General features: G+C 44.2%; 1 protein-coding gene across 1 annotated transcript in view; it reads left to right on the plus strand.

The window, feature by feature from the left end:
- Nucleotides 1-1370: 1370 nt before the first annotated feature.
- APBB1IP (amyloid beta precursor protein binding family B member 1 interacting protein) overlaps nt 1371-12231 on the plus strand; it is a 106004-nt gene continuing 95143 nt past the window's right edge. Inside the window, exon 1 of the mRNA XM_081228712.1 lies at nt 1371-1611. The gene's annotated coding sequence lies outside the window, so the exon portion shown is untranslated. The remainder of the gene's footprint in view (nt 1612-12231) is intronic.

Raw genomic sequence — 12231 nt, forward strand, 5'->3', positions numbered from 1 at the left:
CCTCATTCAGAGCAAGGTCCCTCCCAGACCAGGACAGTCCCTTCCTGGCTGTTTTTCCCACATTTCAAGTGCCCTCCTAACTCAGGGCCTTCAAATGTGCACTTCCTTTTGCCTGCAATGTTCTCATCCAAAAATCCACGTGGATTAATCGCTCATGCATTTAGGTCTGGCTCAAGTGTCACTTAGCTTCCTTGATGACCCTAATTAATAGAGTAAGTCCATCCCCACTCCCATCACTCTGTATCCCTCCCCTTTTAATTTCTGTCAAAATGCTTACATTACTTGATGCGATAAATTAGTTTGTATATTGTCTGAAGGGAATTGCTTTCTTCACGACTGTTTTGGTTGTTCTTAGAAGGGTAGGTGCTAAATAGCTTCTCATTAAGTAGTTAATGGCTGAACTATCTGAAATTACCCAATTAATTTATGGGTCTAATTTATACCATTAGGTCTCCACCCGCTTCCCCACATATATGTCCTTGACAACCCAGCTGTAGAGGGGAAGGTCAGGTGAATTCAATCACATTTCCAAATCTAACTGACTTTAACTGCTATGTTTTCAGATCTCACCCACTTTCTCTCTGGACACGCCACTTCCAAAAGTCACGGCGTTATTTCCACTTAGTCCTTTGCGATGACAAATTGTGTGGCCAAGAGTGGCCTGGTGCGTACGCATTACTTCATTTGCATCAATGTATCTCTGTAATATATTCTTAGAAGTGGGATCGCTGGGTCAAAGGGTCACTGCAGATGTAGATTAAGTCGCTGTTGCCCAATCCCTGTCTACAGGGTTCAGACCATTTTGGATATCCACCAGCGTTATGGGAGAAGCCACAGCCTCGCCGGCCAACTGAGTGCCCCTAAGCTTTGGGGGGCGGTTGCCAACCGGAGAGCTGAGAAACCGCCGCTGCGAAGCGCGCCCTTCCCCGCCCCCGCTCCAGCGGAGACCGCCTAACCCCGGTCCCGCGCCTCCCCTGCGGCCAGGCGGGAGGGGACCGCTCCTCTCCGGCTCCCGCGTGCGCTACGGGCGGGCTGCGCGCGGCCGGGAAGCCGGGCCTTGCACAACTGGCCCGAAAGAGGAAGCCCAGAGAGGGCTGAAGTCAACACTTCAGAAGACCGTTGCAAAAGAAATCGGCTTCTTGAGCTTTTGTGGAACCGCCATCCGGCCCCCAATCCCTTAGCCAATGATATATCGAGGCGACAACCAAGGGGGTCGCTCCCGAGAGGGGAGGGCCCGCGGCGCAGGTAGGGGAGGGCTGAGAGGAAGGCGCAACTTTCCCCAGAATTAAAACCAAGTTGTTTTCTTCTGGGGGAGGGCAGGGGGGAGGGGTAAGACGAAAGGAGGCACAAACCCGTGGAGTCGAAAAAAGCAGCCCTCGAGCTTTAGGCGTCTTCATCCACATCCGTGGGTGTGTCTCCAGCCAGGCGCCCTCCTCGCACCTCGATGCGGAGCCGCGCGCCGAGCGCTCCACGTCTGCGCGCTGCGTGGGAAGGGCCGGGCTGACACCACTTCCTCCCGAGGCTGCCGACCTGAACCGAAGCGCAGCCCAGTGCGCCGCGTCGCCCTCCCGGCCCAGCCCCGCGCGCGCGACGCCCCGCGCAGCCGTCGAGGTAAGCGGCGTCCGCCGGCCCGCCCAGGGGCCCTGGGAGCTGCACCGGGACCCGCCGGGCGGTCACCCGACCAGGAGTCTGGCCTGTCGGGTCCGAGGCCCGACCCAGCTCGCGGCGCCGGCCGGGTGAACGCGCGGCCCCCCGCTGGGCCCTTCAGGGCAGCGGGTCCCCTGGAGTCCCCTCCGTCGACCCCTGCGCTTGACCCAGCTCCGCGCGGGGTTGGGGCTGGGGCTCGTCTTTCCCGCGTTCGGATTTGTCAGATTTGACTGATTTCCTGCCCAGAAAATTGCTCCAAGGTCAGACGGGGAACCGGTACACCCACCCTCGCCTGTCCAGCGGGTCCGGGAGCCGCGGGCTGACCGACGCTGAAGGAATCCCGGGGGTATTTCACGGGGGGCATTTCAGGGGGTATTTCAGGGCGCTGTGCATTGAGTGCAAGTCGTGTGAGAATTTGAGTGACGATCACAGTCTGACGTGTCTTAGAGTGTTTCCTCTTTGAAAACTTTCAGACGGCTGTTTCTTCTTTTTAAAAATAACTTTTCCTCCGAATTATTGTCCTTTTCGTTTTAAAATAAGGTAGAGGAAAGATGTGGACACCAGGCACAAGTTTTGTAATTTGGCTTGAAATGAGTATCGAGAGCATCCTTTTAGAGCACGAAGCAGGAGATCATTATATCCAGGAGGACCTCGGGGCAGGGGTCCCCCTGAAGACCTTGCCCAGTGCACCTCTTATTTTCCTTCTGGGAAGGTATTTCTTATCGTTCAGACCATTGTGGAACGCTAAACGTGTCTTTTCCTAGTGCCACGGCAAAGCGGTTCAAAAATAGCTTTTAATGTGATCATTATAGAAAGAAATGGAGTATCGGAGGAAGTAACATAAAGAAAAAGCTCATGAGTTTATTACTCCTCAGGTATAATGTGATTTAAATAAAGGCCAGGGTACTAGCTACTACTAATTTTAAAGTCTCGGGCCTCTGAATGGATGTTTGGGAGCCTTTGTCCCTTTGAATAAACCTCCAGTGGCAATTTTCCCTCTGGCCTCACTGAAATACTGGGACGGCACATGGGCAGTCTTACAGTAATGCTGGCTAGCAAAATTAACAGAGGATCTACTACGAAACTTCTGTAATGTCTTCCGGGTGGTATTTCCTGTCTGCTCAATGTGTTGTGAAAGGTCTAAGAAATTTAATATCATCTTCAGACTATTAGTACTTAGTAATTTTCACATTATTACTAATATCTGTGTCTTTTCTGGGTATTTGGAAGACTTGGGTTCTGTTCCATATCTGCCTTTAACTAGAAAAGGGTGACGTTGATTAAGTTGCTTTGATCTCTCTGGACCTGAGATAACTTATCCATAAAGATTATTGGCCTACCAAATGTCTGTCATTAAAATAGCAGTTGAGGAATTGCCATAATTCTTTGAATTTGTCCTATCTGGAATGCTGACAAAGTTAGAATTGCTGATCACTAACAAGAAAGAATGGAGAAAATAATGATAACAGATGTTGTTAGATTCTGAAATATTTCGAGGCCTTTTTTTTTTTTAAAGTTCCTCTAAAAACAGTCAATTTTTGACCTATATGTAAGATGGCAAATTTCCATTCTTTTGAAAAACTTCAGTAGGGAGTTGATATGCCCAAGCTTGGGGAGGTCCATATTAGATTTCAAAATTCTTCACGTGTTACTTCTCAAGAAATATAACTTTGTAATATGGATTACTTTATGACTTAGTTACTTTAAATCTTAAACGCAATACTTACTGGGTTATGTAGTGTCCATTAAATCTTATGTATTTTCATGTCCTGAGAATGTATACCAATCACCCACTATTTTTTGCCTTTTTTCAATAACAAATTAGAAGTTCTAGATATTTTCATATTACTGTTAGAATGAACTACCTATAGAATGCATTACCATAAGTGTCTGCATTTGATATGCCACTTTGAATTTCTTCAAACCATCCCACTTTCAAAAAGCATGACTATTTTCACTTACTTCAAATCCTCTTCAATTTTACTTTAGTTATTTTTATACCCAATACCTTTTCGTGAGTGTAGAATCTTATAATAAATTAAGTTTGTGTTTCATAGTCTATCAGACCAAGATATTTACAATTGCACCACATCGCCATCACCCAGCCAAATTCCTGGCACCATAGTTGGGACTCAAATAACATTTACTAAACGTGCAGCTATATGAGTTCCACTTCTGGATTGTACCATCAGTATGTCATAAGTCCCTGAGACCCAGCTGGCCCAACCGTTAGGCCACGGGCCACACCCTTAGGCTACCAACCCTTAGGCTCGAGCAGGCAGAAATGTAGCACCACTCCAAGGCACCACGCCTTCTCAGCACATACTCTAGAGCCTGAATTCATGACTCCATTTCCAGACATTTCCTGAACATCATCTATGCACTTGAATCACTAAGAATCATATTATAAGAGCTGTTGTCTTTCTTCTCTGTCAATTGTTTCCTCTTTATCACCAAATGGTAATAGTAAATAATAATTATATTTATTCAGCTTATATTTTGTACCAGACCCTGTGTAACTAATTTAGACGTGTTGTTTCATTAAGCCTCACATCCTGGGCTTATACTATTATCAGCTTTTATGGTTGAGAAAATGATAGCACAGAGAGGTTAAGAAGCTTACCTAGGGAGTGAGAAGCAGACCTGACCTTTGAACTGAGCCAGTATGACACCAGCACTTGAAGTGCTGTACCAAGGACAAGGACTTAAACGGTGAAAAAACGATGAGGCCTTTTCTCAGTGAAGTTCTGGTTTAATAGGGGAGATATAAATGGGCAGCTACAGTTCCACACGTGACCAAGATCATGTGCTGTGGGAGCACCCATCAGATTCCTACACACTCTGGGGTCAGGGGAGATGAAATGAAGGTAGGCAAGCAAAGCATGTGCCTTGTTAATAGTGGGAAGACAAGCTATAATCACTTGTGAAGTTATTATCTTTATATATGTCTTTTGAAAAAATAATCTGCTTTAGCAGCAATCGTGATTTCATTTTTATCTTTGTGATATTCCAGTCCCTCTTGATAGCTGGCTGCATTGATTAAATCAGTGAAGTAGTGAGTAGCTTTTTTTCTGTTTCTGCTGGGGATCCTTCTGATTTGATCTCATATCACAGACTCATCAGTGAGATGACTGTGGGCTGCGAGAGGGGATAAATGCTAAATCACACAGCAGTTGTGATTTACCTCACAAACTGGCTGGAAGATTTACATCCATAGATAACTATCATACAAACTGGAGGGAAAATAAAGAGTGGTAGTAGAACAAGCAAACACTAGATTTTTTTTCTTCCTTTTTCACTATGAATTATTTCATACATACAAGAGAAGGTGTAAGATATATACGTAAATTACAGCAAATAATAATAAAGCCAACATCTGGATACCTATCACCCAGCTTAAGAAGTAAGATATTATCAATACATCTTCTGACTTCCTCCCAATAGAATTACCCTTTTTTCTTGATGTAGGTAATCATTATTCTGAATGTGCTGATTTCTTAAAAAGCATTTAGAAAGCACGTACATGCATTTGCAGAAATGTCAAACTGGGAATTAGAGTATATCGGCACTTGGGAAACAAATTAGCATCTCCACTGACTTGAAGCATGGTCATAAATAGAGTGTCCTATTAAATAAAGACAACTTAATTTAAATAGCATTAAAACATAGTGGATTACAAGTGGTTAAGAGTAAGTACCGTGGAAGTAGTGGTATCTTAGTCATTAATGAAGTGACCAAGATTCATCAGGGGATAACTAACTTTTAAGTGTAATAAAGCATATGTAACTTAGGGACTGCTAATTTCCATATTACTTAGATTTCTGCTTTAAATACAATTCAGTCATTCAAAAAAATATTTACCAAGCATTATTCTAGGTGAACAGAAGAGGCAAAGGTCTCTGCATTTGTGGAGTTTATATTCCAATGGGGAGATATAGACAATCATCAGTAAGCATAATAAATAAGTAAATAATATAGGTATTAGTGAGTGAAAAGTCCTATTAAAAAGGGCAAAGTTGAACGAAGTAAAATTGCAGTATTAAATAAGGTGGTCAGGCTTGGCCTCATTGAGAAGGTAAGATCTGAGCAAAGGTTTGAAGGAGTTAACTATCTGAGGGAACAGCGTTCCGGGCAGAGGGAACGGCCAGTGACAAGGCTGTAAGGCAGGGGTAAGCCTGGTGTGTTTGAGGAACAAGACGCCCATGTGGCCTAGAGGTAAGTGAGCAGGGAGAGAGTAATAGGAGATGTAGCTGGAGAGGTAAGAGTGGGGGTGAAGAGGTGGCAGATCATGTAGGGTCTTGTAAGCCATCGTGAAAACGTTGGCTTTTACACTGAGTTAAATTGAGGGGCCATTACAGGATTCTGAGAAGAGGAGTCATGTGATCTGACTTACAGGTGAAAGGCTCACTCTGATTGCTTGAGAAAAAGCTGGACAGAGTAAGGAACCTATTAGGAAGCTTTGGGAATCGGCATGTATTTTAAAGGTAGAGCCAATAGGGTTTCCTGGCAAAGTGGATATGGGTTGTGAGAGAAAGAGGAACCAAAGATGACTCCAACGTTTTTGACCCAAACAACAGGAAGGATGGAATATCATCAACCAACATGGAGAGGTTAGAGGGGAGACCATCAGAAGTTGAGTTTTGGACATGGAGATGAAGTGTCAACTGGTAATAACTATGTGTTTATTATATAAAAGACTACAGTCATTCAGCCTAAGTAACTACTTGGGAAGATACAGTTTTTAATTCTCATTGTACAAATTAGAAATGACAATTTAGAGAGTTTTAAGAATTTTACCTGAGATTACAGTTTAAGAAATGGGACATAAAACCAGATCTTTGGGATCCCAGTGCTTTAACTCTTCTTTCAAAACTTGCTGAAAGTGGGACTTCCCCGGCAGTCCAGTGGTTAAGACTCTGCCTTCCAGTGCAGGGGGTACGGGTTTGATCCCTGGTCAGGGGGATCCCTGGTTGGGAACTAAGATCCCACATGCCATGGGGGTGGCCAAGAGCTAAAACAAACAAACAAACTTGCTGAAAGGATTGGCCAGCAATCTTTTTTTTTATTTTTTTTAATTTTATTCTTGGCTGCGTTGGGTCTTCGTTGCTGTGCACAGGCTTTCTCTAGTTGTGGCGAGCAGGGGCTACTCTTCATTGTGGTGCGTGGGCTTCTCATTGCAGTGGCTTCTCTTGTTCCGGAGCATGGGCTCTAGACGCACAGGCTTTAGTCGTTGTGGCACACGGGCTCACTAGCTGTGGCTTGCGGGCTCTAGAGCACAGGCTCCATAGTTGTGGTGCACGGGCTTAGTTGCTCCACAGCATGTGGGATCTTCCCGGACCAGGGCTTGAACCCATGTCCCCTGCATAGGCAGGCGGATTTTTAACCACTGCGCCACCAGGGAAGCCCTGAGCAGCAATCTTTTTTTTTTTTTTTTTTTTGAGCAGCAATCTTTATCAAATAAATAAAATAAGAGTATAGTCAGCTAATCAGTAATATTTCATGCCCATGAGACCCAAGACAGTGAAAATTCCTTCTAATAAATGGGAGAGGGAGAGATGAATACTAAAAAGCCCCATATTTATACACAAATTCATAACCAGTTACATGGGCGTTATGCAATACAAGGTTTCTATGATTGTGAGTCTAACAGCAGGATTCTGAGGGAGGGAAGACAATGGCCTTTTCCAGAAAGGAGCTTTTCGTGCCCTGAGGCTAAGATATTTATATTTTCAAAATCTAAGACCAGATTCGGAAGAGAAGGAAGCTTCCTCGTTGCACAGCTGGATTCAAATAGACGCGAGTGTTAGAGCAGGTCTAAAGGGTCACTAGTAGCTCTTGAAGAATGGTAGATGATGCTGTTGTGACATTCGGAAAGCTGAAAGTGAATTTTAGGAAGTAGCTACTGAGATGGAGGTAACTGACATTTTATTTGTTTTGGTGATAATAGGTATCAGGGCAGTGTCATTATGAAATAGTAGCACTTAGTAGAATGCTACTTATATCATTGTCTACATCATAGTCCATGAAATAGACTGTTTTTTTCCCACAGGCAAAAGTCCAGTTTTCAATTAAGTGCATTATTAGGATTTCATCTCAAAAAGAAAAGAACGAACAAATTAGTTATGTGGCAGAAAAAATACCACAAAATCTTTTTCAGGTGATTTACAGAATGATCTCAATTCAGTGACTGATTAAATGAATTTGTCTAAGGCTGCTGTATTTATAGTATTAATGAACTTTTTCATCTCTGCTGTTAACATAAAACTCACAGCTGGGTCAATGAACTGATGAGGTTTGGGATGTAGCATTTGTTTATTTGTTTCATTTTTTTAGGGGAATGACTTCCTTCTAGTTAAATTCCATAAATGATATAACTTAGCAAATCAAGACTATTTCTTAGCAATTCAAGACCGTTTGTTGACTAACGCGGTGCATTAAATTTCCCCCATTGTACGTGGCAAACAGAGATGAAGTGGCTTGGGCCAGGAACGTGGGTAAATACAGCGTGATACTGTGAGCAGATCTCTTAAGACCAGTGTAGAATAGAAAAGCTGAAACGCCCAGGGAGCTCACTGCACTGACCCTCAGAGCAGAGGACCATCCTCGAGACTCACAGAGGGGGCTTCTGTGCTTACACCAACACTCGAGTTGAATGAAACTCTGCTCAACGTGCTGTCATTGGAACTGTTTTTCAGTTTCATCACATACCTGTTGAGGGCCAACCACGTGCCAGAGTAGAAGGTGTAAAACAGAATAAGATATGGTGCTAAACCTCAAGAAGCTTCTGGTCCAGTGGGAGACACAGGCCTGCAAATAAACACGTTCCAGGGTGTGATGTGCATAAGATGGTGACGGGAGTGATTCTAGAGAAGACAACGTAGGGGGGTGACCAAGAGGCACTTTCAAGGCTAAAGTTATTTCCAGGAGGCCCAGTGGAGTTTCCTCCAGGCACCACATGTATGAAATTGTTCAGCAGGGCTGGAGCATACAGTACAGTGGGAAAGGAAATGGGGAGATTCTGATTTAACTCTTAGTGAGTAATATTCAGATTACATTCATATGGTACAGTCATACCTACCATCTTTGAGTCAAACATTTAGGCACTTGTAATAACGGAACTGTTCTACTCTAGACCTACCCTGTCCAGTACAAACATAATGCAAGCCACACTGATAACTTTATTTTTATTTTATTTTATTTATTTTTTGGCCGCGCTGCACGGCATGCGGAATCTTAGTTCTCCAACCAAGGATCAAATCCACACCCCCTGCAGTGGAAGCATGGAATCTTATCCATTGGACCACCAGGGAAGTCCCCACATAGGTAACTTTCCATTTTCAAGAAACCACACTAGAAACAGTAAAAGAGAAACAAGGGATGTTAATTTTAGTAATCTATTTTATTTAATATATTTATCCAAAATGACTATTTAATGAATTAATATTAATCATACTAAATTGCGTTAAAGTCATATTAAAATGGTGGATGAACTCTTTTACTCTTTCTTTTTTCATACTAAGTTTTCCAAATCCAGCATATTTTACACTTACGGTACATCTCATTTCGGACTAGCCACAATTCAAGGGCTCAATGGCCACCTGTGGCTAGTGGCTACTGAATTGGACAGTGCAGCTCTAGGTAATTGAATAAACACTGTATCCTAACTCCGTGTTAACCCTTCAGCTGCATGGAGGATATTAGGCGCATTATGAAGTAAGCTAAAGGAAAAAAGACAGGAAAAGCATTTTCTCTTACTGTGGGGTCTGTCCCTGGAACCAGATTCTAATGCATAATTAAACCTACACCCAGAATGCTTTATGAGCCCTCTAGCAACAAAAACAAATTGCCATTGCTTACTTTTCTTTTTATTCTTTCTCTTCCCCTCTGCTGCGCCCCCCACTGCCCTTATTTTTTGGATTCTTCCTAAAAGTAACAGGGGCTGAAAAAGAGTGGAAGTAAAAGGTAGAGCAGGATGCCCTAAACCCACATCCGGCAAAATGTGATCGGTTGCCCTAGGCAACGGTGGTTGTCAACTCTTTTTTTTTTCTCTTTAGCTTCCACCTGCTAGCTCACGGGCATAACATACCCTCATCAACAGCAGCTCTCTTTGTGGTGGTCCTCAACTCCAGAAGTATACCTCCCTTTCAGGGCAGGAGGTAATGATAAGATTTGGATTGTGGAGTTGGAGGTGTCATGGGTACAGTTAGAAAAAGTCTCAGGGAGATTCTGATACAGTTCCTGTCTTGTTCAGAATGGTTAAGAAGCTCTGTCCTAGGGACTTCCCTGGCTGTCCAGTGGTTAAGACTCTGCGCTTCCACTGCAGGGGGCACAGGTTCGATCCCTGGTTGGGGAACTAAGATCCCAAATGTCACATGGCACAGCCCCCCAAAAAAAAAAAAACCTCTGTCCTAGAAACACTACTTACAGATGTCCTTCCCAGTAGCTTAGTCTTTTAAAAATGTCCCTGGCCTATGGAAAAATGGCATTCGAGGTACACAGAAATGCAACAGGCAGAAGTAACCATCAGTTAGTACTTGGGACTTGGGAACATGTACGTGGTGTGTGAATAAGTGACTGACATTTATTTCCACTGGTGGTTTTAGAGGGAGATATAGTAACAAAAATGATTATGATAATGGTGATAATAATACTAGCTATATTAGTATCACTAATATCACTTTATATGCATTAGATACTATGCTATGCCCTTTATAGGCGTCATCTCATCCCTATGACGTAGGAACTGTTTTCATTGCTACTTTATAAATGAGGAAACTAAACCAACAGAGAGGTTAAATTGCTTGCTCAGGATCACGCAGCAGCTGAGTGTATTCAGTAAGTGGTGTGTGTCACATGCTTGGATGAAAATACAAGATTCCCTGCCTAACCTCAGTGTGGTGTGAAAGACAGACACTAAATCAGTTGTATTCGAACTGGACATATAGATATTGTAACAGCAGCATTAGCAGAGTAGCTGCCAAATTCTACCTCTTAATCAGCCTGTGTCTTCAGAAGGCCACGTGGCTTGACTGTGAACATGAATTTTGAGTTAGACCTAGGCACAGTCCAGTCCTCCGCTCACATGAGCTTGCACAAATTATTATTTCTCCAGGCAGGAAATTATTATTTCTCTGAGTTTTTTTTTTTTTTTTTTTTTTTTTTTTTGCGGTAGGCGGGCCTCTCACTGTTGTGGCCTCTCCCCTTGCAGAGCACAGGCTCCGGACGCGCAGGCTCAGCAGCCATGGCTCACGGGCCTAGCCGCTCTGCGGCATGTGGGATCTTCCCAGACCGGGGCACGAACCCGTGTCCCCTGCATCGGCAGGCGGACTCTCAACCACTGCGCCACCAGGGAAGCCCTCTGAGGTTTATAATCTATAAAATTAAAATAATGTCACTACCTCATAAGATTGCTTTGAGAATTAAATCAGGCACTGTAGGTGCCTGATCTGTAGTAATTTTTCCATATTTATAATTCCTACTATTCTTATTTTAAAGTAGGTGCTAATACATATTAATATGAGCTTACATTGAGTTCTGAGTATTGGGTTGGCCAAAAAGTTCGTTTGGGTTTTTCCGTAAGACGTTTTTGGCCACCCCAATGCCAACCGTGGCGCTGCGCCGGCTACTAGGAGAGTTGAGGTGTAAATTTTGCCCCTTCAGCATAGTTGAGAAGACTTTAAAAATGCACATAAAGAGACAGATAAGCCATAAGGCACCTTGTGAACTGTCAAATTAGTGATCCTACCTCTGCTGCCACAGGATTTAGAGGAGGGTAGATCGCCAGGATGCAGAAGGGAGCCTTGAGCTGGCCTTGGGTGGTGGGTAGGACTAACGTGAGTGGAGAAAATGGGGTGCAGAGGTGTTACAGACGGTGTGCACAGGGGAAGAGGAATCACCTAGTTTCACTGTAAGCAAACGTTTAGTAAGAGAAAGATGCTGATGGATTTGGAGAGGTATGTGGCGTGCATCATGGATAAACTCATCCCAAATGTTTGCCCTGAAAAACTCCTCCAGCAAGCTGGGGAGAAGCCAGGATGACCTGTGCCCACCGGGACAGTGAGGGCCCTGGTTTGGTCATCAAGCCTCTGCTCCTTGACTAGAAGCACTGGCCTCCCTGCCACCCACTCCTTCACCTTCTGCCTGCCTTTGATTGCCATGGACTTTCCACATTTGGTGTTTGTACCCTTTGGAAAGCCTGCTGACCTGGCCCTGGAGACTGCTAACCTTCCTCTGGGCTGCAGGACAGACCCTGATCACTCCCGAAAAAGGCCTCGGGGGGCCGTTGCCCCTGGTGAATATTGACAGAGAGGGACCTTGAATGACCCCCCACACACAATTTGACACTACGTTATGAAGCAATGAGAGAATAATTGCATTTTTTAAAAAATTGTATCTATTTATTTTTGGCCGCGTTGGGTCTTCGTTGCTGCGCGCAGGCTTTCTCTAGTTGCGGTGAGCGGGGGCTACTCTTCGTTGTGGTGCGCGGGCTTCTCATTGCGGTGGCTTCTCTTGTTGCAGATCACGGGCTCTAAGTGCGCAGGCTCAGTAGTTGTGGCACACGGGCTTAGTTGCTCCGCGGCATGT

Source organism: Mesoplodon bidens, assembly GCF_964165515.1.
Source record: "Mesoplodon bidens genome assembly, chromosome: 3".
In the NCBI taxonomy this organism is placed as follows: Eukaryota; Metazoa; Chordata; class Mammalia; order Artiodactyla; family Ziphiidae; genus Mesoplodon; species Mesoplodon bidens.